This window comes from Alosa sapidissima, chromosome 1 (genome assembly GCF_018492685.1).
Source record: "Alosa sapidissima isolate fAloSap1 chromosome 1, fAloSap1.pri, whole genome shotgun sequence".
Lineage (NCBI taxonomy): Eukaryota > Metazoa > Chordata > Actinopteri > Clupeiformes > Clupeidae > Alosa > Alosa sapidissima.
Window position 1 is genome coordinate 53213267 of NC_055957.1, and position 24264 is coordinate 53237530.

The following is a 24264-nucleotide window of genomic DNA, read 5'->3' on the forward strand; positions in this document are numbered from 1 at the left end:
GATGATGATGATGATGATGATGATGATGATGATGGGTTTGTTTGTAATACCGACATGTTGGTGTGGGTTTTGTGCTGTTTGCATGTGGGGGTGTGGGAGGAGGGAGGGGCTGGGGTGGTTGGGTTTGGGGTGTTGCTTTTCTTTTGAATGAATTTTGTTTCTTTGAATGTTAGGGGGATGCGGGATGGTGGGAAGAGGGGAGCTGTGTTTGCTTACCTGGGGACTTTGAACTGTGATGTGTTTTTCCTGCAGGAATGCCATTTACGGGATGGTGGGGACATTGGGGTTTTCCAGAAGGGGTGGGGGAAGGGGCCTTCGGGGTGGGGGGTGGGGGATGTGCATTCTGATGGGGTGGGGATCTTGTTGGGGTCTTATGATTTTGTGGTGGAGGTGGAGGTGAGTGTGGAACCAGGGAGGGTTTTTTATATGGATTGTAAGTATAGAGGGGTGGATTTTCGTTTTATTTGTGTTTACGCACCAAGTGTGCGGGGGGACAGGGTGGGTTTTTTTGCAGGGTTGGCGCCTTTGTTGATGGTGAATAGGGTGGTGGTGGTGGGGGGGGATTTTAATGTGCAGTTGGACATCAACTCATGGGAGGGGAGGGAGTTGCGGGATTTGTGTGCTGATTTTGGGCTGCGGGATTCTTTTAGGGTGGCAGGGGATGGTGGGAGTGGGGACACATGGGGAAACTCGAGGGGGGTGAGGTCAAGGATTGACTATTTGTTTTTACGGCGGGGAGTGCCTCTTAGGGGCTTCCGGGTGTGGCCGGTCTGGTTCTCCGACCACTGCGCCATAGGGGTGGAGGCGGAGGTGGGCTTGGTGGAGAGGGGGCGGCCGAGATGGCGGTTCCCCAACCATTTGTTGGGGGACGAGCAGTTTCGGCGGGAGTGCGGGGAGTTGCTGCGTGGGTGGAGGCGGAGCCGGCCTGGCTTCTCTTCAGCGGCCGGGTGGTGGGAGGCCATGAAGGGACAGGTGGCTTGTTTTTGTAAGGGGTGGGTGGCGGCCGAAAATCTTCGGCGGAGGGAAAGGATTAGGGGCCTGTCGTGGGAGCTGGAGTTCCTGTGGGGGCTGCAGGCACAGGGGCGGGGGTCCTTCAGGGTCAGGATCAATGCCCTGAAGGCTGAGATGAAGGCGTTTTTTGAGGGTAGGGCGAAGCGGCTGGGTCTCCAGGCCAGAGTGGCGGCCAGGGAGGACGAGCGGCCGTCAAAATTTTTCTTTCAATCAGCACGGGCTAGGCAGGGGAGGGTATGGATGAGAGGGCTTGAGGGAGGGCAGGGGTTGGTCACTGACCCTCGGGGGATGGCGGAGGTGGCGGCGGGGTTTTATGAATCTTTGTTTTCGGAGCGCATTGGGGATGGGGAGCGGGTGAGGGGTTTGGTGTCACGGGTGAGGGGTGTTTTGGGGGAGGAGGAGAGGGCTTTCATGGATGGGGACTTCACACTGCGGGAACTCACGGAGGCCGTGAGGTCTATGAAGGGTGGTAAGTCACCGGGGATGGACGGCCTAACGGCTGACTTTTATCAAGCGTTTTGGGATGTACTTGGGGAGGGGTTGTTGGCTGTGGTGGGGGAGTGTCTGGGGGCGGGCCGGTTGACGGCCTCTATGAGGTCTGGCCTGGTCACCCTCCTCTTTAAAAAGGGGGAGGAGACCAGGCTGGAGAACTGGCGGCCCATCACCCTCCTCTCCACGGACTATAAGGTGGTTGCCAAAGCCTTGGCGATTCGGCTGAGGAGGGTGATGCCGCTGGTAATTGGTGCGGACCAGACTTGTGGGGTGCGGGGTAGGTCGGCTGGGCTGTCCTTGTCCCTGGTAAGGGACGTCATCAGCTGGTCGGAGCAGAGGAGGCTGCCGTTGGCGGTGTTGAGCCTGGACCAGGAAAAGGCCTTTGACAGGGTCAGTCATGGGTTCCTTTTCCTGGTCCTGGAGCAAATGGGCTTTGGGCCCCGTTTTGTGGGGTGGATCAAGACTCTGTATAGGGGGGTGGGGAGTCAGATCGGGGTGAATGGGGTACAGTCCAGGTGGATTGCACAGGCTGGGGGGGTGAGGCAAGGGTGCCCCTTGTCTCCCCTCCTGTATGTCATGGTCCTGGAGCCGTTACTGGAGCGGGTTAGGGGGGATGGGGGGATCCTGGGAGTACACCTCCCAGGGGGTGGGGGCCAGGCAGCAAAGGTCTCTGCGTATGCAGACGACATGACCTTGTTCTTGACCACCGACAGGGGTTTCGGGTGCGTATTGGGGGCTTTAGAGGAGTACGAGCAGGCCTCAGGGGCAAAGGTCAACATGGCTAAGTCGGCGGTGGCTTTTTTTTGGGGCATGGGAGGGTAGGGGGTTGGCGCCAGGGGGTTTTACAGTGGCAGCGGATGGCCTGAAGGTGCTGGGGTTGTGGTTTGGGAGGGGGGATAGGGCGGGGAGGAACTGGGAGGGGATGTATGGGAAGGTCAAGCAGCGTTTGGGGAGGTGGAGGGCGCGGCACCTCTCATTGACAGGGAGGGTGGTCGCGGTGCAAGTGGACATCTTGCCACTTTTTAACCACCTGGCTGTGGTCTTCCCGATGCCATTCCTTTGGGGGAGGAGGTTGGAGAGGGAGGTGTTTGCTTTTGTGTGGGGTGGGAGGACAGAGCTGGTGGCGAGGGAGGTGATGTACAGGAAGGTGGCGGAGGGGGGCAGGGCAGTACCTTGCTTGCCGGCGAGGGCAACGGCTCTGCTCGTGGCCTTTCAGTGTGGGGTGGCAGGGGGAGAGGGGGTGCACAAGGCTGAGTTCTGGGGGAGGTTCTGGCTGGGGTTCCTTTTAAGGAGCCTGAGGCCTTTGAGCTCCTCAGCCCCGTGGTCCACGGACCGGCCGGACCACTTTGAGAGGGTGGCGAGGTTTTTAAGGGGGAACAGCTGGGCACTGGAGGGGGACACGGTGGTGGACCATAGGGCCCTGTACAGGGGCATCATGGAGAGGAGGTGGCAGGACCAGGGGGATAGAGCAGCCGTGAGGGGTGGGGTGGAGTGGGCTCTTTTGCAGCCCAAGGAGTTGTGTGGGGCTGGGAGGGATCTCCATTGGTTGGGGGCGGCTGACCGGCTGCCGGTGAGGGAGCGGTTGCACCGGCATGGGGTCAGTCGCTCTCCGTTGTGTCCAGTGGGTTGCGGGCGGGAGGAGAGGGTGGAGCACGCCTTTTGGTCCTGTCCTGGGGCACGGGGAACTTGGGGGTTGGTGGGGCAATGGTGGGGAGGCTGGGGAGGACCTGACTTGTCCTCGGACATGGTGCTGTGGGGGAGGGGCCTGGATGCCGTGGGGATGGGGAAAAGGGTGGCTGTGTGGCTTCTTATTTCCTACGTGAAGATGGCGCTGTGGAATTGGCGGCAGGACTGCATCAGGAAGCAGAGGCCTGCTGTGGAGCCTTATCGGGTTTTTTGTTCTTTTCTGGGGACTTTTGCGAAGAGGGTGGAGGAGTATAGGGAGCTGTATGGGGAGGGGAGGTGCCGGGAGGTTTGGGGGGGGTTGCCAAGGGTGGGAGTGGGCTAGTGGGAATGTATCTTCTGTGTGTTGGTTTTGTGGGAATAGAGAATAGTGGTCTGGTGGAGGTTTTGTGATATTTATGATTTGTATTTGATGTGAATTTTCTGTCAATAAACGAATATAAAAAAAAATCTGTTCTTATCAGTTTAATATCTGATACGTCCTCTACCCGAGGACCATATATTAATCTGATTTTTGGAACAGGGAGACGGAAGAGGGGCTTGCTCCGTCCGCTCCACGCATCGACCCGGTATTGCAGCGACTCCGGGAACGGTGCACATTCCTTTGACTGTGTAAGAAAAGAACCAACCCAGTGGAACTGACTGACTGACTGACTGACTGACTGACTGACTGTGATGAAATCCTCCTTAGCAGAGCAGACGCAGCAGCAGGAGTCCTTGCCAGGTGTTTTGGCCAACCGCGCCACCTCCCTTTTCGGCCCCTTTTGGGTTTTCCCGCCCTTTTACTCTTTTTTTTTATTTTTTTTTTTTTTTTTTTTTGTTTTTTTTTTTTTTTTTTACACATTTAAATTTAAAGGGGATGTTGATACTGCCGTCTTGTTGCCACTGGGCAACGCCTTGGAGTCACCCTCACGTCCACGACCGGCGCCGTTCATGCTCTCCGTCCGGCGTGCCCTGTGGCAGCCATCGCTCGGGTTTCTCTTCATCTCGTACAAATCTTTCGCCTTTTACTAAAGATTTCCGTGGAGGGGAACTGCCCCGAGTTTACGGTATTTTTGGAAGCTCTGCTTCGGCGGAGCTGCACCTGCCTGTCCAAAGTCAAGCGTCGTGGTGTTTTGTTTTGCGGCGGCGGCGGCGGCGGCGGCGGCGGTCCGCTTTTGCTGGCCCCGCCTCCCCCCGTAACCATGTGAGCGCGGGGGGCGTCGCTAGAGGGGCCGCCGCACCCCGTGCAGTTGTGGGGTATCGCTTCTCGGCCTTTTGGCTAAGATAAACGTGATAGACATAGAGTCATGGTGACTAATAGTGCTTCCCGGTCGGCCCCACAGGTGCGACTTCGTAATACCGTAAGGATTGTCGTGGAGGATGGTGTGGATGTACGGAGGAAGGTGACGGAGGATTATATAATGGATGTTATTTTGGATAAGGGTTTTTCGTTTCCTGGATCGAGGTTGTTATGCGTTCAGGACTTCTCTTCAGTTGGATTTTATGACGTGAGTTTTTTGGAGCACAAGGACTGCCTGGCCTTTTTTGCGGATTTTAACCAGCGAAAGGACGACGAGTTGGTGAGCGGACTTTCTTTGGTTCCTTTGTTTGGCCATGCTAGCATTTTGCTGCATGTGCATTTGTATAACCCGTGGGTTGAGTTAAAGGATATTTTTGCTTTTTTGAATTTGTATTGTGTGGAGGTTCGGGGGGGAGATAAGTGCCTGAACAAGTTTGGGGTCTGGAATGGCCGCCGGCAATTTTTGGTTAAATTTAAAGACGATCCTTTTAACCCAGGACTTACTGTTCACCCTCCGGGGAATTTTTCGTTGGGGCCAAACAGAGGCTTTTTGTCCTATCAAGGGCAGCCTCTTTACTGCAGGAGATGTGGGCAGCGGGGACATATGAGGGCGGCATGTACGGGAATTGTTTGCCGGAGGTGCGGGGTGGCAGGGCACATGGCGAGGGAGTGCACTGCCCCGTTAAAGTGTAACTTCTGCAGTAGCCCTGACCACCTCTACAGAGCCTGCCCGGAGCGGCAGAAAACTTTTGCGGATGTGGTGAGGGGGGAGGACAGCCTGGGTGCTGGGGAAGCTGGAGCACCTCTGCATGTGGCGGCGGCGGCGTCAGCGGAGACGGCGGCGGAGGCGGTGGTGGAAGTGCTGGAGGCTGGTGTGGTGGCGGAAGACGTTTTGTCGACGGGCCTGGCTGAGGCGGCTCTTCCGACGACACAGGACCTGGAGACTCCTCCTGAGAGTGCTCTGGGTCTCCTGGGGGGCCTGGAGGTTCAGGTAGCCGACGGAGTGGAGGCTAATGCTAGCCTTAGCGCTGGAGAACAAAGAGGGCAGCCGCATGGTCGTGAGGGGGCCCCGGGGCGCCCTCTGCTGGGCGCTGAGCCTCACAGCCCTCTTCAGGTGTCTCAGCCGGATTTTGGTGACATGCAGCTGGGCCTTGATGGGTGGGGCACGGAGATGGATGTGCACGACGAGGCGATGGAGGAGGCACGGGTGCTCAAGAGGCAGTCGTCGGCGGTCGAGGACGAGGAGGCCGGGTGTGCGAAAAAGGTGGTGGTCGTCGGCGGGGCTGATGGCGGGCCCTGTTCTCGGCGTTCATCGGAGGTGGGTCTGGAAGAGATGGTGGAGGTGCCAGAGACGCCGAGCTCGCAGCTTGAGGCTTTGGCGTCGCTGGTGGCAGCGGTCCCCAGTCTGTCCTTGCCCCTTTCGGTCTCTGATGATGCCGGCTTGCCGGGGTCTCCGGTGTTTGGTGCGGAGAGGCGGGGTGAGGTGACGGCTGGGGCTTCTGAGGCCCTCGTGGATGCACCGCCTACAGGTGACCGGACTAGGGTGCTTGCACCAACGTGTGGAGGGCCGGTGGGTGGCCCGCTGTCCACTAAGACTGATGTGTTGGGCAGGCTGCCCCCCCCTGCTGGTAAGGGCGGGTTACTACCTGCAACTAAAGGTAATGCGGGTGCTGGGTCGGGTCCTGGGCGTGGACGTGGGGGCCCAGGGGGACAACAGGGGAAAGTGATTTGATGATGATGATGATGATGATGATGATGATGATGATGATGATGGGTTTGTTTGTAATACCGACATGTTGGTGTGGGTTTTGTGCTGTTTGCATGTGGGGGTGTGGGAGGAGGGAGGGGCTGGGGTGGTTGGGTTTGGGGTGTTGCTTTTCTTTTGAATGAATTTTGTTTCTTTGAATGTTAGGGGGATGCGGGATGGTGGGAAGAGGGGAGCTGTGTTTGCTTACCTGGGGACTTTGAACTGTGATGTGTTTTTCCTGCAGGAATGCCATTTACGGGATGGTGGGGACATTGGGGTTTTCCAGAAGGGGTGGGGGAAGGGGCCTTCGGGGTGGGGGGTGGGGGATGTGCATTCTGATGGGGTGGGGATCTTGTTGGGGTCTTATGATTTTGTGGTGGAGGTGGAGGTGAGTGTGGAACCAGGGAGGGTTTTTTATATGGATTGTAAGTATAGAGGGGTGGATTTTCGTTTTATTTGTGTTTACGCACCAAGTGTGCGGGGGGACAGGGTGGGTTTTTTTGCAGGGTTGGCGCCTTTGTTGATGGTGAATAGGGTGGTGGTGGTGGGGGGGGATTTTAATGTGCAGTTGGACATCAACTCATGGGAGGGGAGGGAGTTGCGGGATTTGTGTGCTGATTTTGGGCTGCGGGATTCTTTTAGGGTGGCAGGGGATGGTGGGAGTGGGGACACATGGGGAAACTCGAGGGGGGTGAGGTCAAGGATTGACTATTTGTTTTTACGGCGGGGAGTGCCTCTTAGGGGCTTCCGGGTGTGGCCGGTCTGGTTCTCCGACCACTGCGCCATAGGGGTGGAGGCGGAGGTGGGCTTGGTGGAGAGGGGGCGGCCGAGATGGCGGTTCCCCAACCATTTGTTGGGGGACGAGCAGTTTCGGCGGGAGTGCGGGGAGTTGCTGCGTGGGTGGAGGCGGAGCCGGCCTGGCTTCTCTTCAGCGGCCGGGTGGTGGGAGGCCATGAAGGGACAGGTGGCTTGTTTTTGTAAGGGGTGGGTGGCGGCCGAAAATCTTCGGCGGAGGGAAAGGATTAGGGGCCTGTCGTGGGAGCTGGAGTTCCTGTGGGGGCTGCAGGCACAGGGGCGGGGGTCCTTCAGGGTCAGGATCAATGCCCTGAAGGCTGAGATGAAGGCGTTTTTTGAGGGTAGGGCGAAGCGGCTGGGTCTCCAGGCCAGAGTGGCGGCCAGGGAGGACGAGCGGCCGTCAAAATTTTTCTTTCAATCAGCACGGGCTAGGCAGGGGAGGGTATGGATGAGAGGGCTTGAGGGAGGGCAGGGGTTGGTCACTGACCCTCGGGGGATGGCGGAGGTGGCGGCGGGGTTTTATGAATCTTTGTTTTCGGAGCGCATTGGGGATGGGGAGCGGGTGAGGGGTTTGGTGTCACGGGTGAGGGGTGTTTTGGGGGAGGAGGAGAGGGCTTTCATGGATGGGGACTTCACACTGCGGGAACTCACGGAGGCCGTGAGGTCTATGAAGGGTGGTAAGTCACCGGGGATGGACGGCCTAACGGCTGACTTTTATCAAGCGTTTTGGGATGTACTTGGGGAGGGGTTGTTGGCTGTGGTGGGGGAGTGTCTGGGGGCGGGCCGGTTGACGGCCTCTATGAGGTCTGGCCTGGTCACCCTCCTCTTTAAAAAGGGGGAGGAGACCAGGCTGGAGAACTGGCGGCCCATCACCCTCCTCTCCACGGACTATAAGGTGGTTGCCAAAGCCTTGGCGATTCGGCTGAGGAGGGTGATGCCGCTGGTAATTGGTGCGGACCAGACTTGTGGGGTGCGGGGTAGGTCGGCTGGGCTGTCCTTGTCCCTGGTAAGGGACGTCATCAGCTGGTCGGAGCAGAGGAGGCTGCCGTTGGCGGTGTTGAGCCTGGACCAGGAAAAGGCCTTTGACAGGGTCAGTCATGGGTTCCTTTTCCTGGTCCTGGAGCAAATGGGCTTTGGGCCCCGTTTTGTGGGGTGGATCAAGACTCTGTATAGGGGGGTGGGGAGTCAGATCGGGGTGAATGGGGTACAGTCCAGGTGGATTGCACAGGCTGGGGGGGTGAGGCAAGGGTGCCCCTTGTCTCCCCTCCTGTATGTCATGGTCCTGGAGCCGTTACTGGAGCGGGTTAGGGGGGATGGGGGGATCCTGGGAGTACACCTCCCAGGGGGTGGGGGCCAGGCAGCAAAGGTCTCTGCGTATGCAGACGACATGACCTTGTTCTTGACCACCGACAGGGGTTTCGGGTGCGTATTGGGGGCTTTAGAGGAGTACGAGCAGGCCTCAGGGGCAAAGGTCAACATGGCTAAGTCGGCGGTGGCTTTTTTTTGGGGCATGGGAGGGTAGGGGGTTGGCGCCAGGGGGTTTTACAGTGGCAGCGGATGGCCTGAAGGTGCTGGGGTTGTGGTTTGGGAGGGGGGATAGGGCGGGGAGGAACTGGGAGGGGATGTATGGGAAGGTCAAGCAGCGTTTGGGGAGGTGGAGGGCGCGGCACCTCTCATTGACAGGGAGGGTGGTCGCGGTGCAAGTGGACATCTTGCCACTTTTTAACCACCTGGCTGTGGTCTTCCCGATGCCATTCCTTTGGGGGAGGAGGTTGGAGAGGGAGGTGTTTGCTTTTGTGTGGGGTGGGAGGACAGAGCTGGTGGCGAGGGAGGTGATGTACAGGAAGGTGGCGGAGGGGGGCAGGGCAGTACCTTGCTTGCCGGCGAGGGCAACGGCTCTGCTCGTGGCCTTTCAGTGTGGGGTGGCAGGGGGAGAGGGGGTGCACAAGGCTGAGTTCTGGGGGAGGTTCTGGCTGGGGTTCCTTTTAAGGAGCCTGAGGCCTTTGAGCTCCTCAGCCCCGTGGTCCACGGACCGGCCGGACCACTTTGAGAGGGTGGCGAGGTTTTTAAGGGGGAACAGCTGGGCACTGGAGGGGGACACGGTGGTGGACCATAGGGCCCTGTACAGGGGCATCATGGAGAGGAGGTGGCAGGACCAGGGGGATAGAGCAGCCGTGAGGGGTGGGGTGGAGTGGGCTCTTTTGCAGCCCAAGGAGTTGTGTGGGGCTGGGAGGGATCTCCATTGGTTGGGGGCGGCTGACCGGCTGCCGGTGAGGGAGCGGTTGCACCGGCATGGGGTCAGTCGCTCTCCGTTGTGTCCAGTGGGTTGCGGGCGGGAGGAGAGGGTGGAGCACGCCTTTTGGTCCTGTCCTGGGGCACGGGGAACTTGGGGGTTGGTGGGGCAATGGTGGGGAGGCTGGGGAGGACCTGACTTGTCCTCGGACATGGTGCTGTGGGGGAGGGGCCTGGATGCCGTGGGGATGGGGAAAAGGGTGGCTGTGTGGCTTCTTATTTCCTACGTGAAGATGGCGCTGTGGAATTGGCGGCAGGACTGCATCAGGAAGCAGAGGCCTGCTGTGGAGCCTTATCGGGTTTTTTGTTCTTTTCTGGGGACTTTTGCGAAGAGGGTGGAGGAGTATAGGGAGCTGTATGGGGAGGGGAGGTGCCGGGAGGTTTGGGGGGGGTTGCCAAGGGTGGGAGTGGGCTAGTGGGAATGTATCTTCTGTGTGTTGGTTTTGTGGGAATAGAGAATAGTGGTCTGGTGGAGGTTTTGTGATATTTATGATTTGTATTTGATGTGAATTTTCTGTCAATAAACGAATATAAAAAAAAATCTGTTCTTATCAGTTTAATATCTGATACGTCCTCTACCCGAGGACCATATATTAATCTGATTTTTGGAACAGGGAGACGGAAGAGGGGCTTGCTCCGTCCGCTCCACGCATCGACCCGGTATTGCAGCGACTCCGGGAACGGTGCACATTCCTTTGACTGTGTAAGAAAAGAACCAACCCAGTGGAACTGACTGACTGACTGACTGACTGACTGACTGACTGTGATGAAATCCTCCTTAGCAGAGCAGACGCAGCAGCAGGAGTCCTTGCCAGGTGTTTTGGCCAACCGCGCCACCTCCCTTTTCGGCCCCTTTTGGGTTTTCCCGCCCTTTTACTCTTTTTTTTTATTTATTTTTTTTTTTTTTTTTGTTTTTTTTTTTTTTTTTTACACATTTAAATTTAAAGGGGATGTTGATACTGCCGTCTTGTTGCCACTGGGCAACGCCTTGGAGTCACCCTCACGTCCACGACCGGCGCCGTTCATGCTCTCCGTCCGGCGTGCCCTGTGGCAGCCATCGCTCGGGTTTCTCTTCATCTCGTACAAATCTTTCGCCTTTTACTAAAGATTTCCGTGGAGGGGAACTGCCCCGAGTTTACGGTATTTTTGGAAGCTCTGCTTCGGCGGAGCTGCACCTGCCTGTCCAAAGTCAAGCGTCGTGGTGTTTTGTTTTGCGGCGGCGGCGGCGGCGGCGGCGGCGGTCCGCTTTTGCTGGCCCCGCCTCCCCCCGTAACCATGTGAGCGCGGGGGGCGTCGCTAGAGGGGCCGCCGCACCCCGTGCAGTTGTGGGGTATCGCTTCTCGGCCTTTTGGCTAAGATCAAGTGTAGTATCTGTTCTTATCAGTTTAATATCTGATACGTCCTCTACCCGAGGACCATATATTAATCTGATTTTTGGAACAGGGAGACGGAAGAGGGGCTTGCTCCGTCCGCTCCACGCATCGACCCGGTATTGCAGCGACTCCGGGAACGGTGCACATTCCTTTGACTGTGTAAGAAAAGAACCAACCCAGTGGAACTGACTGACTGACTGACTGACTGACTGACTGACTGTGATGAAATCCTCCTTAGCAGAGCAGACGCAGCAGCAGGAGTCCTTGCCAGGTGTTTTGGCCAACCGCGCCACCTCCCTTTTCGGCCCCTTTTGGGTTTTCCCGCCCTTTTACTCTTTTTTTTTATTTTTTTTTTTTTTTTTTTTTGTTTTTTTTTTTTTTTTTTACACATTTAAATTTAAAGGGGATGTTGATACTGCCGTCTTGTTGCCACTGGGCAACGCCTTGGAGTCACCCTCACGTCCACGACCGGCGCCGTTCATGCTCTCCGTCCGGCGTGCCCTGTGGCAGCCATCGCTCGGGTTTCTCTTCATCTCGTACAAATCTTTCGCCTTTTACTAAAGATTTCCGTGGAGGGGAACTGCCCCGAGTTTACGGTATTTTTGGAAGCTCTGCTTCGGCGGAGCTGCACCTGCCTGTCCAAAGTCAAGCGTCGTGGTGTTTTGTTTTGCGGCGGCGGCGGCGGCGGCGGCGGCGGTCCGCTTTTGCTGGCCCCGCCTCCCCCCGTAACCATGTGAGCGCGGGGGGCGTCGCTAGAGGGGCCGCCGCACCCCGTGCAGTTGTGGGGTATCGCTTCTCGGCCTTTTGGCTAAGATCAAGTGTAGTATCTGCGCTTGCTAAGGAGAAGGCGATGGCGCTGGGGGTGTGTCCTCGCACCTTCCGGCTGGATTTTCCGGTGGATCTAGGAGTGGAGATTACCCGGGGCTTCGTGGCGGAGAAGATCCTGAGGGATGAGTTGGGGCTGACTGGAACGGAGGTCCTGTGTTTGCAGGCTGCTCGGCCGCCTTGGATGTATGAGGTGACGTTTCGGGATGTATCCTTTCTGCGGACGGCGGCGAAGCGATGGCATGAGATCAGGAAGCAGGATCGCAACAGCGTGTTGTGGAAGTGCGCTTTTGAGGTGGGTGCGGCGACGTTCACGGTGGTGACGCATCTCTTCAACCCGCACGTGCTGGAGAGGGACATCAGGTCGTTTTTGGAGCGGTACTGTTCCCGGATTTCTGAGGGGGAGAAGATCGTGGACGAGTTTGGATTTTGGACGGGGAAGAGGAGGTATAAAGTGGTGTTTCGTGTGCGGGCATCTGGAGAGTGGAAGATTCCGCCTCACGAGTTCGCGTTGGGGGCAGACCGCGGCAGGTTGTTTATTCCTCAACTGCCTAACACTTGCTGGAATTGTGGACAGCGTGGACATTTGCGGGGTGAGTGCAAGGCTAAGCAGTGCTATCAGTGTGGGATTGTGGGACATTTAGCAAATGTTTGTAAGGCTGCAAAGACCTGTAATTTGTGTGGGAGAGGGGACCATTTGTTTGTGTCATGTCCGAAAAGGAGCAGTTATGCGGGGGTTGTGGCGGGTGGGTCTATTGCTGTGTCTGGTGGTGGTGGAGGGCAGGGTGCTGGGGGTACTGTGTTGCAGGTTGTTGCTCCGGCTCCCAAAGTGGTGCCGGTGGCAGTTTCGCCTGTGTTGGAAGGGCCTGGTGGGACTGAAGGCACATTGACGGATGCGCCGCATGGCCGCCAAGATGGCCGACTGGGAGACAAAGGGACGGGGAAGCACATGGCTGCCGTGCAGACGGTGGGAGGAGTCACTGCTGAGGTGGAGAAGAAGACGGTTGGAGATTGGGCGGAGCATACGGAATCGCAGGAAGCGGAGATGGCAGGCATGGCAGAGGGGGCTGGGAAGCGCCCCCTGGAGGATGGGGGTCCGGATGACACTCCGGTGAGGCGTCTGCGGACGGGGGCGATGGTCCCCGGACCTTCGTTGCCCCCGGAGGTCGGGCCTGGTACTGCGAGTGGTCAGGTGGTGGTGGAGCCGGACGGATCGGATAGCTCGGTGGACTCTGTGCGGGAGGTGTTGCCTGCTGGGGAGGTGGTTCCTCCCACCCCCCCTGGCCGGCTGGTTGGATGGGATGTGGACAGCTTGAAACGGACTTTGGGTATGGAATAGTTGGGCCCTGGTGGTGGGGTGGAGGAGTGTTTTGGAGGTTGTGTTTGTGTTGGGTTGATGTTTGTTTTGTGAGGGTTGGGGTGGATTAAAGTTTGTGGGTGGGTTAGGGTTGTTTTGGCTGTTGGGTGTTGTGTTGTTTGGTTGGGTTTGTGTAAGTAGGTGATTGTATGATATGTTTGTATGTGCACGAGGTGCATATTTTGCCTGCGTTTGTTTGAATAAAAAAAAAAAAAAAAAAAAATCTGTTCTTATCAGTTTAATATCTGATACGTCCTCTACCCGAGGACCATATATTAATCTGATTTTTGGAACAGGGAGACGGAAGAGGGGCTTGCTCCGTCCGCTCCACGCATCGACCCGGTATTGCAGCGACTCCGGGAACGGTGCACATTCCTTTGACTGTGTAAGAAAAGAACCAACCCAGTGGAACTGACTGACTGACTGACTGACTGACTGACTGACTGTGATGAAATCCTCCTTAGCAGAGCAGACGCAGCAGCAGGAGTCCTTGCCAGGTGTTTTGGCCAACCGCGCCACCTCCCTTTTCGGCCCCTTTTGGGTTTTCCCGCCCTTTTACTCTTTTTTTTTATTTTTTTTTTTTTTTTTTTTTGTTTTTTTTTTTTTTTTTTACACATTTAAATTTAAAGGGGATGTTGATACTGCCGTCTTGTTGCCACTGGGCAACGCCTTGGAGTCACCCTCACGTCCACGACCGGCGCCGTTCATGCTCTCCGTCCGGCGTGCCCTGTGGCAGCCATCGCTCGGGTTTCTCTTCATCTCGTACAAATCTTTCGCCTTTTACTAAAGATTTCCGTGGAGGGGAACTGCCCCGAGTTTACGGTATTTTTGGAAGCTCTGCTTCGGCGGAGCTGCACCTGCCTGTCCAAAGTCAAGCGTCGTGGTGTTTTGTTTTGCGGCGGCGGCGGCGGCGGCGGCGGCGGTCCGCTTTTGCTGGCCCCGCCTCCCCCCGTAACCATGTGAGCGCGGGGGGCGTCGCTAGAGGGGCCGCCGCACCCCGTGCAGTTGTGGGGTATCGCTTCTCGGCCTTTTGGCTAAGATCAAGTGTAGTATCTGTTCTTATCAGTTTAATATCTGATACGTCCTCTACCCGAGGACCATATATTAATCTGATTTTTGGAACAGGGAGACGGAAGAGGGGCTTGCTCCGTCCGCTCCACGCATCGACCCGGTATTGCAGCGACTCCGGGAACGGTGCACATTCCTTTGACTGTGTAAGAAAAGAACCAACCCAGTGGAACTGACTGACTGACTGACTGACTGACTGACTGACTGTGATGAAATCCTCCTTAGCAGAGCAGACGCAGCAGCAGGAGTCCTTGCCAGGTGTTTTGGCCAACCGCGCCACCTCCCTTTTCGGCCCCTTTTGGGTTTTCCCGCCCTTTTACTCTTTTTTTTTATTTTTTTTTTTTTTTTTTTTTGTTTTTTTTTTTTTTTTTTACACATTTAAATTTAAAGGGGATGTTGATACTGCCGTCTTGTTGCCACTGGGCAACGCCTTGGAGTCACCCTCACGTCCACGACCGGCGCCGTTCATGCTCTCCGTCCGGCGTGCCCTGTGGCAGCCATCGCTCGGGTTTCTCTTCATCTCGTACAAATCTTTCGCCTTTTACTAAAGATTTCCGTGGAGGGGAACTGCCCCGAGTTTACGGTATTTTTGGAAGCTCTGCTTCGGCGGAGCTGCACCTGCCTGTCCAAAGTCAAGCGTCGTGGTGTTTTGTTTTGCGGCGGCGGCGGCGGCGGCGGCGGCGGTCCGCTTTTGCTGGCCCCGCCTCCCCCCGTAACCATGTGAGCGCGGGGGGCGTCGCTAGAGGGGCCGCCGCACCCCGTGCAGTTGTGGGGTATCGCTTCTCGGCCTTTTGGCTAAGATCAAGTGTAGTATCTGTTCTTATCAGTTTAATATCTGATACGTCCTCTACCCGAGGACCATATATTAATCTGATTTTTGGAACAGGGAGACGGAAGAGGGGCTTGCTCCGTCCGCTCCACGCATCGACCCGGTATTGCAGCGACTCCGGGAACGGTGCACATTCCTTTGACTGTGTAAGAAAAGAACCAACCCAGTGGAACTGACTGACTGACTGACTGACTGACTGACTGACTGTGATGAAATCCTCCTTAGCAGAGCAGACGCAGCAGCAGGAGTCCTTGCCAGGTGTTTTGGCCAACCGCGCCACCTCCCTTTTCGGCCCCTTTTGGGTTTTCCCGCCCTTTTACTCTTTTTTTTTATTTTTTTTTTTTTTTTTTTTTGTTTTTTTTTTTTTTTTTTACACATTTAAATTTAAAGGGGATGTTGATACTGCCGTCTTGTTGCCACTGGGCAACGCCTTGGAGTCACCCTCACGTCCACGACCGGCGCCGTTCATGCTCTCCGTCCGGCGTGCCCTGTGGCAGCCATCGCTCGGGTTTCTCTTCATCTCGTACAAATCTTTCGCCTTTTACTAAAGATTTCCGTGGAGGGGAACTGCCCCGAGTTTACGGTATTTTTGGAAGCTCTGCTTCGGCGGAGCTGCACCTGCCTGTCCAAAGTCAAGCGTCGTGGTGTTTTGTTTTGCGGCGGCGGCGGCGGCGGCGGCGGCGGTCCGCTTTTGCTGGCCCCGCCTCCCCCCGTAACCATGTGAGCGCGGGGGGCGTCGCTAGAGGGGCCGCCGCACCCCGTGCAGTTGTGGGGTATCGCTTCTCGGCCTTTTGGCTAAGATCAAGTGTAGTATCTGTTCTTATCAGTTTAATATCTGATACGTCCTCTACCCGAGGACCATATATTAATCTGATTTTTGGAACAGGGAGACGGAAGAGGGGCTTGCTCCGTCCGCTCCACGCATCGACCCGGTATTGCAGCGACTCCGGGAACGGTGCACATTCCTTTGACTGTGTAAGAAAAGAACCAACCCAGTGGAACTGACTGACTGACTGACTGACTGACTGACTGACTGTGATGAAATCCTCCTTAGCAGAGCAGACGCAGCAGCAGGAGTCCTTGCCAGGTGTTTTGGCCAACCGCGCCACCTCCCTTTTCGGCCCCTTTTGGGTTTTCCCGCCCTTTTACTCTTTTTTTTTATTTTTTTTTTTTTTTTTTTTTGTTTTTTTTTTTTTTTTTTACACATTTAAATTTAAAGGGGATGTTGATACTGCCGTCTTGTTGCCACTGGGCAACGCCTTGGAGTCACCCTCACGTCCACGACCGGCGCCGTTCATGCTCTCCGTCCGGCGTGCCCTGTGGCAGCCATCGCTCGGGTTTCTCTTCATCTCGTACAAATCTTTCGCCTTTTACTAAAGATTTCCGTGGAGGGGAACTGCCCCGAGTTTACGGTATTTTTGGAAGCTCTGCTTCGGCGGAGCTGCACCTGCCTGTCCAAAGTCAAGCGTCGTGGTGTTTTGTTTTGCGGCGGCGGCGGCGGCGGCGGCGGCGGTCCGCTTTTGCTGGCCCCGCCTCCCCCCGTAACCATGTGAGCGCGGGGGGCGTCGCTAGAGGGGCCGCCGCACCCCGTGCAGTTGTGGGGTATCGCTTCTCGGCCTTTTGGCTAAGATCAAGTGTAGTATCTGTTCTTATCAGTTTAATATCTGATACGTCCTCTACCCGAGGACCATATATTAATCTGATTTTTGGAACAGGGAGACGGAAGAGGGGCTTGCTCCGTCCGCTCCACGCATCGACCCGGTATTGCAGCGACTCCGGGAACGGTGCACATTCCTTTGACTGTGTAAGAAAAGAACCAACCCAGTGGAACTGACTGACTGACTGACTGACTGACTGACTGACTGTGATGAAATCCTCCTTAGCAGAGCAGACGCAGCAGCAGGAGTCCTTGCCAGGTGTTTTGGCCAACCGCGCCACCTCCCTTTTCGGCCCCTTTTGGGTTTTCCCGCCCTTTTACTCTTTTTTTTTTTTTTTTTTTTTTTTTTTTTTTGTTTTTTTTTTTTTTTTTTTACACATTTAAATTTAAAGGGGATGTTGATACTGCCGTCTTGTTGCCACTGGGCAACGCCTTGGAGTCACCCTCACGTCCACGACCGGCGCCGTTCATGCTCTCCGTCCGGCGTGCCCTGTGGCAGCCATCGCTCGGGTTTCTCTTCATCTCGTACAAATCTTTCGCCTTTTACTAAAGATTTCCGTGGAGGGGAACTGCCCCGAGTTTACGGTATTTTTGGAAGCTCTGCTTCGGCGGAGCTGCACCTGCCTGTCCAAAGTCAAGCGTCGTGGTGTTTTGTTTTGCGGCGGCGGCGGCGGCGGCGGCGGCGGTCCGCTTTTGCTGGCCCCGCCTCCCCCCGTAACCATGTGAGCGCGGGGGGCGTCGCTAGAGGGGCCGCCGCACCCCGTGCAGTTGTGGGGTATCGCTTCTCGGCCTTTTGGCTAAGATCAAGTGTAGTATCTGTTCTTATCAAACAAGGATTACCCGAGGCAGCGATGGCGGATCTGTTGGAGGCGACGAAGGGGATCCCGAGGTATGCGATTCGGTACCTGATCCCGGAGGCGAGGAGGAGGGAGCTGGATCGGGCTGGGTTCGGCGAGGTCATCTTGAAAGGCGTGTTGGGATTATCGGGAGCGGACGTGCTGTGCTTTCAGGATTACCCGGCGTTGGGGAGGCATGACGTCACGTTTAGGACGGAGGAGGATCTGCGCGTGGCATACGGGAAGGGGAAAGGAGACCCAAGGATCGTGGGAATCAAGCGAGTGGTGTGGAGCGCAGCCAACGTGGTGGTGGTGCAGGTTTTTAATCCGCACGTGTTGGAGCTGGACGTCCGGGGGTTCCTTAGCCGGTATTGTAGCACGGTGTCATCGGGGGAGAAGGTCACAGACGGCAATGGATTTTGGACGGGCAAGTGGAGGTATTGTGTGCGGTTTCGTACTTCTGGGGAGGGCCGCCAGCTGCGGCCGCCACATTTGTTTGCTCTGGGGACAGACCGTGGGAGGGTGTTTTTACCGGACTTACCTACTGTTTGTTGGGGATGTGGGGAAGAGGGGCATTTGAGGAGCGAATGTGTGGCGCAGCGGTGTGTGCGTTGTGGGGTGGTGGGGCACGTGGTGAAGGACTGTGGGGAGAGAAGGGAGTGTTCTTTGTGCGGGTCTAAGGATCACCTGTTTCTGAGGTGCCCGAAGAGACAGAGTTATGCGGGAGCGGTGGTGGGGAGATCTGGCGGTGGGGGGGTTTCTGTTTCCCCCGCAGGGGCTCCTTTGGTGAAGGATGTGCTGGAGAGGAGGCCGACGGGACCGCCGGCGGTGGGCACGAGCGGAGGAACGGGAGCTGCAGGATCTGTTGGTGGAGTGGGAGCTGGGCCGCATGGAGGCAGCCTGGTGGCTACGGCTACCGCTAGGCCGCATGGCAGCCAAGATGGCCGCCCAGAGGTCGGAGGGTCGGCGGGGTCGAAGGGCAGGCCGGGCGTGGCCATGGAGAGTGTCGGGGTGCTGAGCTGGGCGGAGGCAACGGCTTCCCAGGAAGAGGAGATGGCGGAGATGGCGATGGTGTCTGGGAAGCGCCCCCTGGAGGGCGGAGGTCCGGAGAGTGCTCCCGTGCGGCGTCAGCGGCCGGGGGAGGGGGTGGCGGCCTTTGATCGCTCCCTGCCCCTGGTGGCGGAATCGGGAACTACGGGCGAGTTGGTGGAGCGGGAGTCGGATGAGTCGGCGGATTCGGTGGAGTCGGTGACGGAGAGGCGGACCGTAGGACGGGGGAGTCGCCCCCCTCCTGCCCAGCTTGCTGGGTGGGATGTGGACAGTTTGAAGCGGACTATGGGCATGGACTAGTGGGTTGTTGGTGGTGGGATTGTGTAAGTGCGGGTGTTTTATGGTGTGTGGGGAGGAGTAGGGATGTTTGTGTGTGGGTGGGTTGGGATTGAGTTATGGGGTTTGTCTTCGGCTGGGCCTGTGTGCCCGAGCTCTTTTCTATGGGGCGTTTGTGCCCGTATGTTGCAGCCTTTCTTTTTCTCTTTTTCTCTTTCTGTGCTTTCTGCGTTCTTCATGTTCTGGCTGTAACTATGATTTGATAATGATTATGATTTGGTATGAATAAACTTCAATATAAAAAAAAATCTGTTCTTATCAGTTTAATATCTGATACGTCCTCTACCCGAGGACCATATATTAATCTGATTTTTGGAACAGGGAGACGGAAGAGGGGCTTGCTCCGTCCGCTCCACGCATCGACCCGGTATTGCAGCGACTCCGGGAACGGTGCACATTCCTTTGACTGTGTAAGAAAAGAACCAACCCAGTGGAACTGACTGACTGACTGACTGACTGACTGACTGACTGTGATGAAATCCTCCTTAGCAGAGCAGACGCAGCAGCAGGAGTCCTTGCCAGGTGTTTTGGCCAACCGCGCCACCTCCCTTTTCGGCCCCTTTTGGGTTTTCCCGCCCTTTTACTCTTTTTTTTTATTTTTTTTTTTTTTTTTTTTTGTTTTTTTTTTTTTTTTTTACACATTTAAATTTAAAGGGGATGTTGATACTGCCGTCTTGTTGCCACTGGGCAACGCCTTGGAGTCACCCTCACGTCCACGACCGGCGCCGTTCATGCTCTCCGTCCGGCGTGCCCTGTGGCAGCCATCGCTCGGGTTTCTCTTCATCTCGTACAAATCTTTCGCCTTTTACTAAAGATTTCCGTGGAGGGGAACTGCCCCGAGTTTACGGTATTTTTGGAAGCTCTGCTTCGGCGGAGCTGCACCTGCCTGTCCAAAGTCAAGCGTCGTGGTGTTTTGTTTTGCGGCGGCGGCGGCGGCGGCGGCGGCGGTCCGCTTTTGCTGGCCCCGCCTCCCCCCGTAACCATGTGAGCGCGGGGGGCGTCGCTAGAGGGGCCGCCGCACCCCGTGCAGTTGTGGGGTATCGCTTCTCGGCCTTTTGGCTAAGATCAAGTGTAGTATCTGTTCTTATCAGTTTAATATCTGATACGTCCTCTACCCGAGGACCATATATTAATCTGATTTTTGGAACAGGGAGACGGAAGAGGGGCTTGCTCCGTCCGCTCCACGCATCGACCCGGTATTGCAGCGACTCCGGGAACGGTGCACATTCCTTTGACTGTGTAAGAAAAGAACCAACCCAGTGGAACTGACTGACTGACTGACTGACTGACTGACTGACTGTGATGAAATCCTCCTTAGCAGAGCAGACGCAGCAGCAGGAGTCCTTGCCAGGTGTTTTGGCCAACCGCGCCACCTCCCTTTTCGGCCCCTTTTGGGTTTTCCCGCCCTTTTACTCTTTTTTTTTTTTTTTTTTTTTTTTTTTTTTTGTTTTTTTTTTTTTTTTTTACACATTTAAATTTAAAGGGGATGTTGATACTGCCGTCTTGTTGCCACTGGGCAACGCCTTGGAGTCACCCTCACGTCCACGACCGGCGCCGTTCATGCTCTCCGTCCGGCGTGCCCTGTGGCAGCCATCGCTCGGGTTTCTCTTCATCTCGTACAAATCTTTCGCCTTTTACTAAAGATTTCCGTGGAGGGGAACTGCCCCGAGTTTACGGTATTTTTGGAAGCTCTGCTTCGGCGGAGCTGCACCTGCCTGTCCAAAGTCAAGCGTCGTGGTGTTTTGTTTTGCGGCGGCGGCGGCGGCGGCGGCGGCGGTCCGCTTTTGCTGGCCCCGCCTCCCCCCGTAACCATGTGAGCGCGGGGGGCGTCGCTAGAGGGGCCGCCGCACCCCGTGCAGTTGTGGGGTATCGCTTCTCGGCCTTTTGGCTAAGATCAAGTGTAGCATCTCGCGCACACGACGGGAAGGCGATGGGGACGTTGGGTCCATTACGACTGAGGAACACGATCCGTTTTGTGGTTCCGGTGAGCAGAAGGAAGGACATGAAGAGAGAGTACTTTTCGGACAAGGTTTTGCTGGACATTTTGGATTTGGGAGTGCGGGAGGTTCTTTGCCTGCAGGAGTATCGGCCTCAAGGTACGTTTGACGTTACTTTTCGGACTGAAATGTTTTTTGAAATGGCTAAGAAGAGGATTACTGAGAAGTTGCATGTGGATTTACTGAAGGGTATGGGGCTTTTTTCGTCTGAGACTCATGTTTTTGTGCACATGTTTAACCCGTTCGTGTTGGAGGAGGACATTATTGCTTTTCTGAAGAGATACTGTGTGGATGTGCGGGAGGGTGCGAAAGTGACTGACTCGAGGGGTTTCTGGACGGGAAGGAGACGGTTTAAAGTTCGCTTTAAAGTTGGTGCTTCGCCTCCCCAGTCCTTCGCTTTGGGGCCAGACAGGGGTTACTTGTTTGTCCCTGGGAGGCCTGGGGGTTGCTGGAAGTGTGGGGAAGGTGGGCATGTTAGAGAGGACTGTAAAGTTACCAGGTGCCGCCATTGTGGCTCTACGGAGCACATGGCAGCGAAATGTTTGGCTCCGAAGACCTGCAGTCTTTGTGGGTCTTCGGAGCACCTGTTTAGAGCCTGCCCAGGTCGGAAGAGTGCTGCTGTGGGTCGTGAAGAGTCTGAGGGTCGAGGACCGACGGACGTGCGGTCGGCTGCTGGAGAGGAGTCCCCTATGCCCCCCGGGAGGACTCTTTCGAGGCTTGCTGATCCTTTGTCTGACGGTGGCCATGCGGTCGCTAAGATGGCGGCTAACGATGAGCAGGTGGTGAGCCATGTGGTAGCAAAGATGGTGGCTAGCAGCGAGCAGGTGGTGAGTGCACATGGAGCTGCTGCTGAGAGGCCCTCTGTTCCCACCCCGGAGGGTTCATCTCAGTTTGCAGCTCCCCAGGCTGTTAATGTTGTTAGTGTGCTTTCCCCTAGGCCTACAGCTGATTCCCCCCAGGCTGTGGCCGAGGACATGTGTTCTGGTGTTCCTGTGGTTTCTCCTGGGCCTCTGGCTGATCCCCCCCAGGCTGTGGCTGAGGAGACATGTTCTGGTGTTGCTGTGGATGAGTCGGCGGGAGTGGTTTCACCTGGGTCGTGGGCTGATTGCCCCTTCGATGAGGAGGTGGTGATCACAGGAGTGGTGCCAGCTGCAGGGAAGCGCCCCCTGGAGGACAGCGGGTCGGAGGAGACTCCGGTGCGCCGCCTCAGGTCGTGCCCGACAGTGCAGGTGTTTGGCCAGGTCACCCCCCTGGAGGAAGATGATGGCGATGACGACAGCGAGGAGGAGATCGAGGTCGATGATGGCAGGCCCTGTGATGAGTTGGTGGTCGGCTCGGATTTGCTTCTGGGCTGGGACGAGAAGAATTTGAAGCAGCTGACTGGCATGGTCGAGTCAAGTGGAAGAGACTGATGTGTGTTTACAAGGTCGACTGCGATGATATGGAGGCCGTGGGCGCCGAGGCCAGTTGTGCCGTGGTGGCTGGAGGCGGGGCCTCCCCGGATTTTCTCCTGGGGTGCGATGAGGACAATTTGAAGGCTACTACTCTTCTGGTGGAGCCTAGGAATGTGGACTCTTTGCTGTGAAGTGTGTTTGGTGATGGGTATGTTCTTGCTGGTAGTTTTGTGAATGGGCTGATTAAAGTCAAGTGACGTGTTCGGGCCCTAGTACGCATGATTGTTTGATGATGGCTGTGCATTTCATTTGTTGGGGTTTTGTGGCTTTGGGTTGTCTGTACTGATGACTGTATGGTTTGGTTTGATGTTGTATGGTTTAGTCTGTACTGATGACTGTATGGTTTGGTTTGATGTTGTATGGTTTAGGTATGGTATAATTTTCTTTTGACGTCCGGTGGGCGTGTTTTTCTTTACTGGTGTTTTTCGGTCGTCCAGGGGGACGTATGTATGGTTTGACTCATGTCATGCAATAAACAATTAAAGAAAAAAAAATCTGTTCTTATCAGTTTAATATCTGATACGTCCTCTACCCGAGGACCATATATTAATCTGATTTTTGGAACAGGGAGACGGAAGAGGGGCTTGCTCCGTCCGCTCCACGCATCGACCCGGTATTGCAGCGACTCCGGGAACGGTGCACATTCCTTTGACTGTGTAAGAAAAGAACCAACCCAGTGGAACTGACTGACTGACTGACTGACTGACTGACTGACTGTGATGAAATCCTCCTTAGCAGAGCAGACGCAGCAGCAGGAGTCCTTGCCAGGTGTTTTGGCCAACCGCGCCACCTCCCTTTTCGGCCCCTTTTGGGTTTTCCCGCCCTTTTACTCTTTTTTTTTATTTTTTTTTTTTTTTTTTTTTGTTTTTTTTTTTTTTTTTTTACACATTTAAATTTAAAGGGGATGTTGATACTGCCGTCTTGTTGCCACTGGGCAACGCCTTGGAGTCACCCTCACGTCCACGACCGGCGCCGTTCATGCTCTCCGTCCGGCGTGCCCTGTGGCAGCCATCGCTCGGGTTTCTCTTCATCTCGTACAAATCTTTCGCCTTTTACTAAAGATTTCCGTGGAGGGGAACTGCCCCGAGTTTACGGTATTTTTGGAAGCTCTGCTTCGGCGGAGCTGCACCTGCCTGTCCAAAGTCAAGCGTCGTGGTGTTTTGTTTTGCGGCGGCGGCGGCGGCGGCGGCGGCGGTCCGCTTTTGCTGGCCCCGCCTCCCCCCGTAACCATGTGAGCGCGGGGGGCGTCGCTAGAGGGGCCGCCGCACCCCGTGCAGTTGTGGGGTATCGCTTCTCGGCCTTTTGGCTAAGATCAAGTGTAGTATCTGTTCTTGACAACTAGGACTACCCGAGACAGCGATGGCGGTGTCTGAGGCGGATGCGGTGGATGTGGTGCCGAAGTACGCCATGCAATTCTGGATCCCGAAGCTGCGGAGGGAGGAGTTTTCCAGGGAGCTGTTTGGAGCGGCAATCGTGAAGGGGCTGCTGAGGGCAACAGATAAGGAGGTGTTGTGCCTGCTGGCGTCGACGGTGGGTTACGACGTGACCTTCCGGTCGCCGGTGGATATGTTGGTCGCGGTTCGGCAGTGGAAGGAGGCTGGGGAAGGTCTACGGGTCGGCACGGTGGAGTTTGGACTGCGAATGAGGTTCTGGCGTCCGAAGAATACCGTGGTGGTGCAGGTCTTCAACCCCCACGTGCTGGAAGAGGATGTCCGTTGTCTGCTGGGGCGGTACTGCACGGAGGTGCCGCAGGGACGGCGCGTCGTGGATGTGAACGGCTTCTGGACGGGGAAGTGGTCGTACTCCGTGATGTTTCGGTCAGAGGGGGATCGCCAGGTGAGGCCTCCTTTCGCCTTCATGCTGGGGTCTGATAGAGGGAGGATTATCACTCCGGACTTGCCAAGTGAGTGTTGGGGTTGTGGGAGTGTGGGGCATTTGCGGAGTCAATGCACTGTGCTGGCTTGTTTGCGGTGTGGGTCGAAGGAACACTTGGTGAAGGACTGCAAGAAGTTGAGGGAATGTTCTTTGTGTGGGGCGACGGATCACCTTTTTGGGGGCTGTGGCAAGCGGAGGAGTTACGTGGCTGCTGTGTTGAAGGGCTGTGAATATTGTGGGGGGACAGATCATGTACCTTCGGCTTGTGCCAAGTGGAAGAAGTTCCAGGAGGCTGAGCGGCTGGT

At 56.1% G+C, this 24264-nt stretch overlaps 22 non-coding genes and 3 pseudogenes across 22 annotated transcripts; all 25 read left to right on the plus strand.

The window, feature by feature from the left end:
• Positions 1-3600: 3600 nt before the first annotated feature.
• Positions 3601-3789, plus strand: LOC121683489. Its single transcript, XR_006022800.1, has one exon. It is a non-coding gene; the product is annotated as a U2 spliceosomal RNA (small nuclear RNA).
• Positions 3790-4152: 363 nt separating this feature from the next.
• LOC121681017 lies at positions 4153-4266 on the plus strand. Its single transcript, XR_006021920.1, has one exon. It is a non-coding gene; the product is annotated as a U5 spliceosomal RNA (small nuclear RNA).
• Positions 4267-9807: 5541 nt separating this feature from the next.
• Positions 9808-9996, plus strand: LOC121683495. Its single transcript, XR_006022801.1, has one exon. It is a non-coding gene; the product is annotated as a U2 spliceosomal RNA (small nuclear RNA).
• A 363-nt stretch (positions 9997-10359) lies between these two features.
• On the plus strand, positions 10360-10473 carry LOC121681023. The gene has a single exon (XR_006021924.1). It is a non-coding gene; the product is annotated as a U5 spliceosomal RNA (small nuclear RNA).
• A 161-nt stretch (positions 10474-10634) lies between these two features.
• On the plus strand, positions 10635-10825 carry LOC121682951. The gene has a single exon (XR_006022667.1). It is a non-coding gene; the product is annotated as a U2 spliceosomal RNA (small nuclear RNA).
• Positions 10826-11188: 363 nt separating this feature from the next.
• On the plus strand, positions 11189-11302 carry LOC121681028. The gene has a single exon (XR_006021927.1). It is a non-coding gene; the product is annotated as a U5 spliceosomal RNA (small nuclear RNA).
• A 161-nt stretch (positions 11303-11463) lies between these two features.
• LOC121684704 lies at positions 11464-11595 on the plus strand (annotated as a pseudogene).
• A 1439-nt stretch (positions 11596-13034) lies between these two features.
• On the plus strand, positions 13035-13233 carry LOC121683774. The gene has a single exon (XR_006022906.1). It is a non-coding gene; the product is annotated as a U2 spliceosomal RNA (small nuclear RNA).
• A 363-nt stretch (positions 13234-13596) lies between these two features.
• LOC121681033 lies at positions 13597-13710 on the plus strand. The gene has a single exon (XR_006021928.1). It is a non-coding gene; the product is annotated as a U5 spliceosomal RNA (small nuclear RNA).
• Positions 13711-13871: 161 nt separating this feature from the next.
• On the plus strand, positions 13872-14062 carry LOC121682973. The gene has a single exon (XR_006022669.1). It is a non-coding gene; the product is annotated as a U2 spliceosomal RNA (small nuclear RNA).
• Positions 14063-14425: 363 nt separating this feature from the next.
• Positions 14426-14539, plus strand: LOC121681044. Its single transcript, XR_006021934.1, has one exon. It is a non-coding gene; the product is annotated as a U5 spliceosomal RNA (small nuclear RNA).
• A 161-nt stretch (positions 14540-14700) lies between these two features.
• LOC121682984 lies at positions 14701-14891 on the plus strand. Its single transcript, XR_006022670.1, has one exon. It is a non-coding gene; the product is annotated as a U2 spliceosomal RNA (small nuclear RNA).
• A 363-nt stretch (positions 14892-15254) lies between these two features.
• Positions 15255-15368, plus strand: LOC121681045. The gene has a single exon (XR_006021938.1). It is a non-coding gene; the product is annotated as a U5 spliceosomal RNA (small nuclear RNA).
• A 161-nt stretch (positions 15369-15529) lies between these two features.
• On the plus strand, positions 15530-15720 carry LOC121682995. Its single transcript, XR_006022671.1, has one exon. It is a non-coding gene; the product is annotated as a U2 spliceosomal RNA (small nuclear RNA).
• A 363-nt stretch (positions 15721-16083) lies between these two features.
• Positions 16084-16197, plus strand: LOC121681050. Its single transcript, XR_006021940.1, has one exon. It is a non-coding gene; the product is annotated as a U5 spliceosomal RNA (small nuclear RNA).
• A 161-nt stretch (positions 16198-16358) lies between these two features.
• LOC121683006 lies at positions 16359-16549 on the plus strand. Its single transcript, XR_006022672.1, has one exon. It is a non-coding gene; the product is annotated as a U2 spliceosomal RNA (small nuclear RNA).
• Positions 16550-16913: 364 nt separating this feature from the next.
• On the plus strand, positions 16914-17027 carry LOC121681055. Its single transcript, XR_006021941.1, has one exon. It is a non-coding gene; the product is annotated as a U5 spliceosomal RNA (small nuclear RNA).
• A 161-nt stretch (positions 17028-17188) lies between these two features.
• LOC121684449 lies at positions 17189-17276 on the plus strand (annotated as a pseudogene).
• A 1567-nt stretch (positions 17277-18843) lies between these two features.
• LOC121683882 lies at positions 18844-19034 on the plus strand. The gene has a single exon (XR_006022941.1). It is a non-coding gene; the product is annotated as a U2 spliceosomal RNA (small nuclear RNA).
• Positions 19035-19397: 363 nt separating this feature from the next.
• On the plus strand, positions 19398-19511 carry LOC121681062. The gene has a single exon (XR_006021943.1). It is a non-coding gene; the product is annotated as a U5 spliceosomal RNA (small nuclear RNA).
• A 161-nt stretch (positions 19512-19672) lies between these two features.
• Positions 19673-19863, plus strand: LOC121683017. The gene has a single exon (XR_006022673.1). It is a non-coding gene; the product is annotated as a U2 spliceosomal RNA (small nuclear RNA).
• A 363-nt stretch (positions 19864-20226) lies between these two features.
• On the plus strand, positions 20227-20340 carry LOC121681071. Its single transcript, XR_006021951.1, has one exon. It is a non-coding gene; the product is annotated as a U5 spliceosomal RNA (small nuclear RNA).
• A 2205-nt stretch (positions 20341-22545) lies between these two features.
• LOC121684236 lies at positions 22546-22731 on the plus strand. The gene has a single exon (XR_006023078.1). It is a non-coding gene; the product is annotated as a U2 spliceosomal RNA (small nuclear RNA).
• Positions 22732-23095: 364 nt separating this feature from the next.
• LOC121681082 lies at positions 23096-23209 on the plus strand. Its single transcript, XR_006021962.1, has one exon. It is a non-coding gene; the product is annotated as a U5 spliceosomal RNA (small nuclear RNA).
• A 161-nt stretch (positions 23210-23370) lies between these two features.
• On the plus strand, positions 23371-23493 carry LOC121684651 (annotated as a pseudogene).
• The last annotated feature ends 771 nt before the right edge of the window (positions 23494-24264 follow it).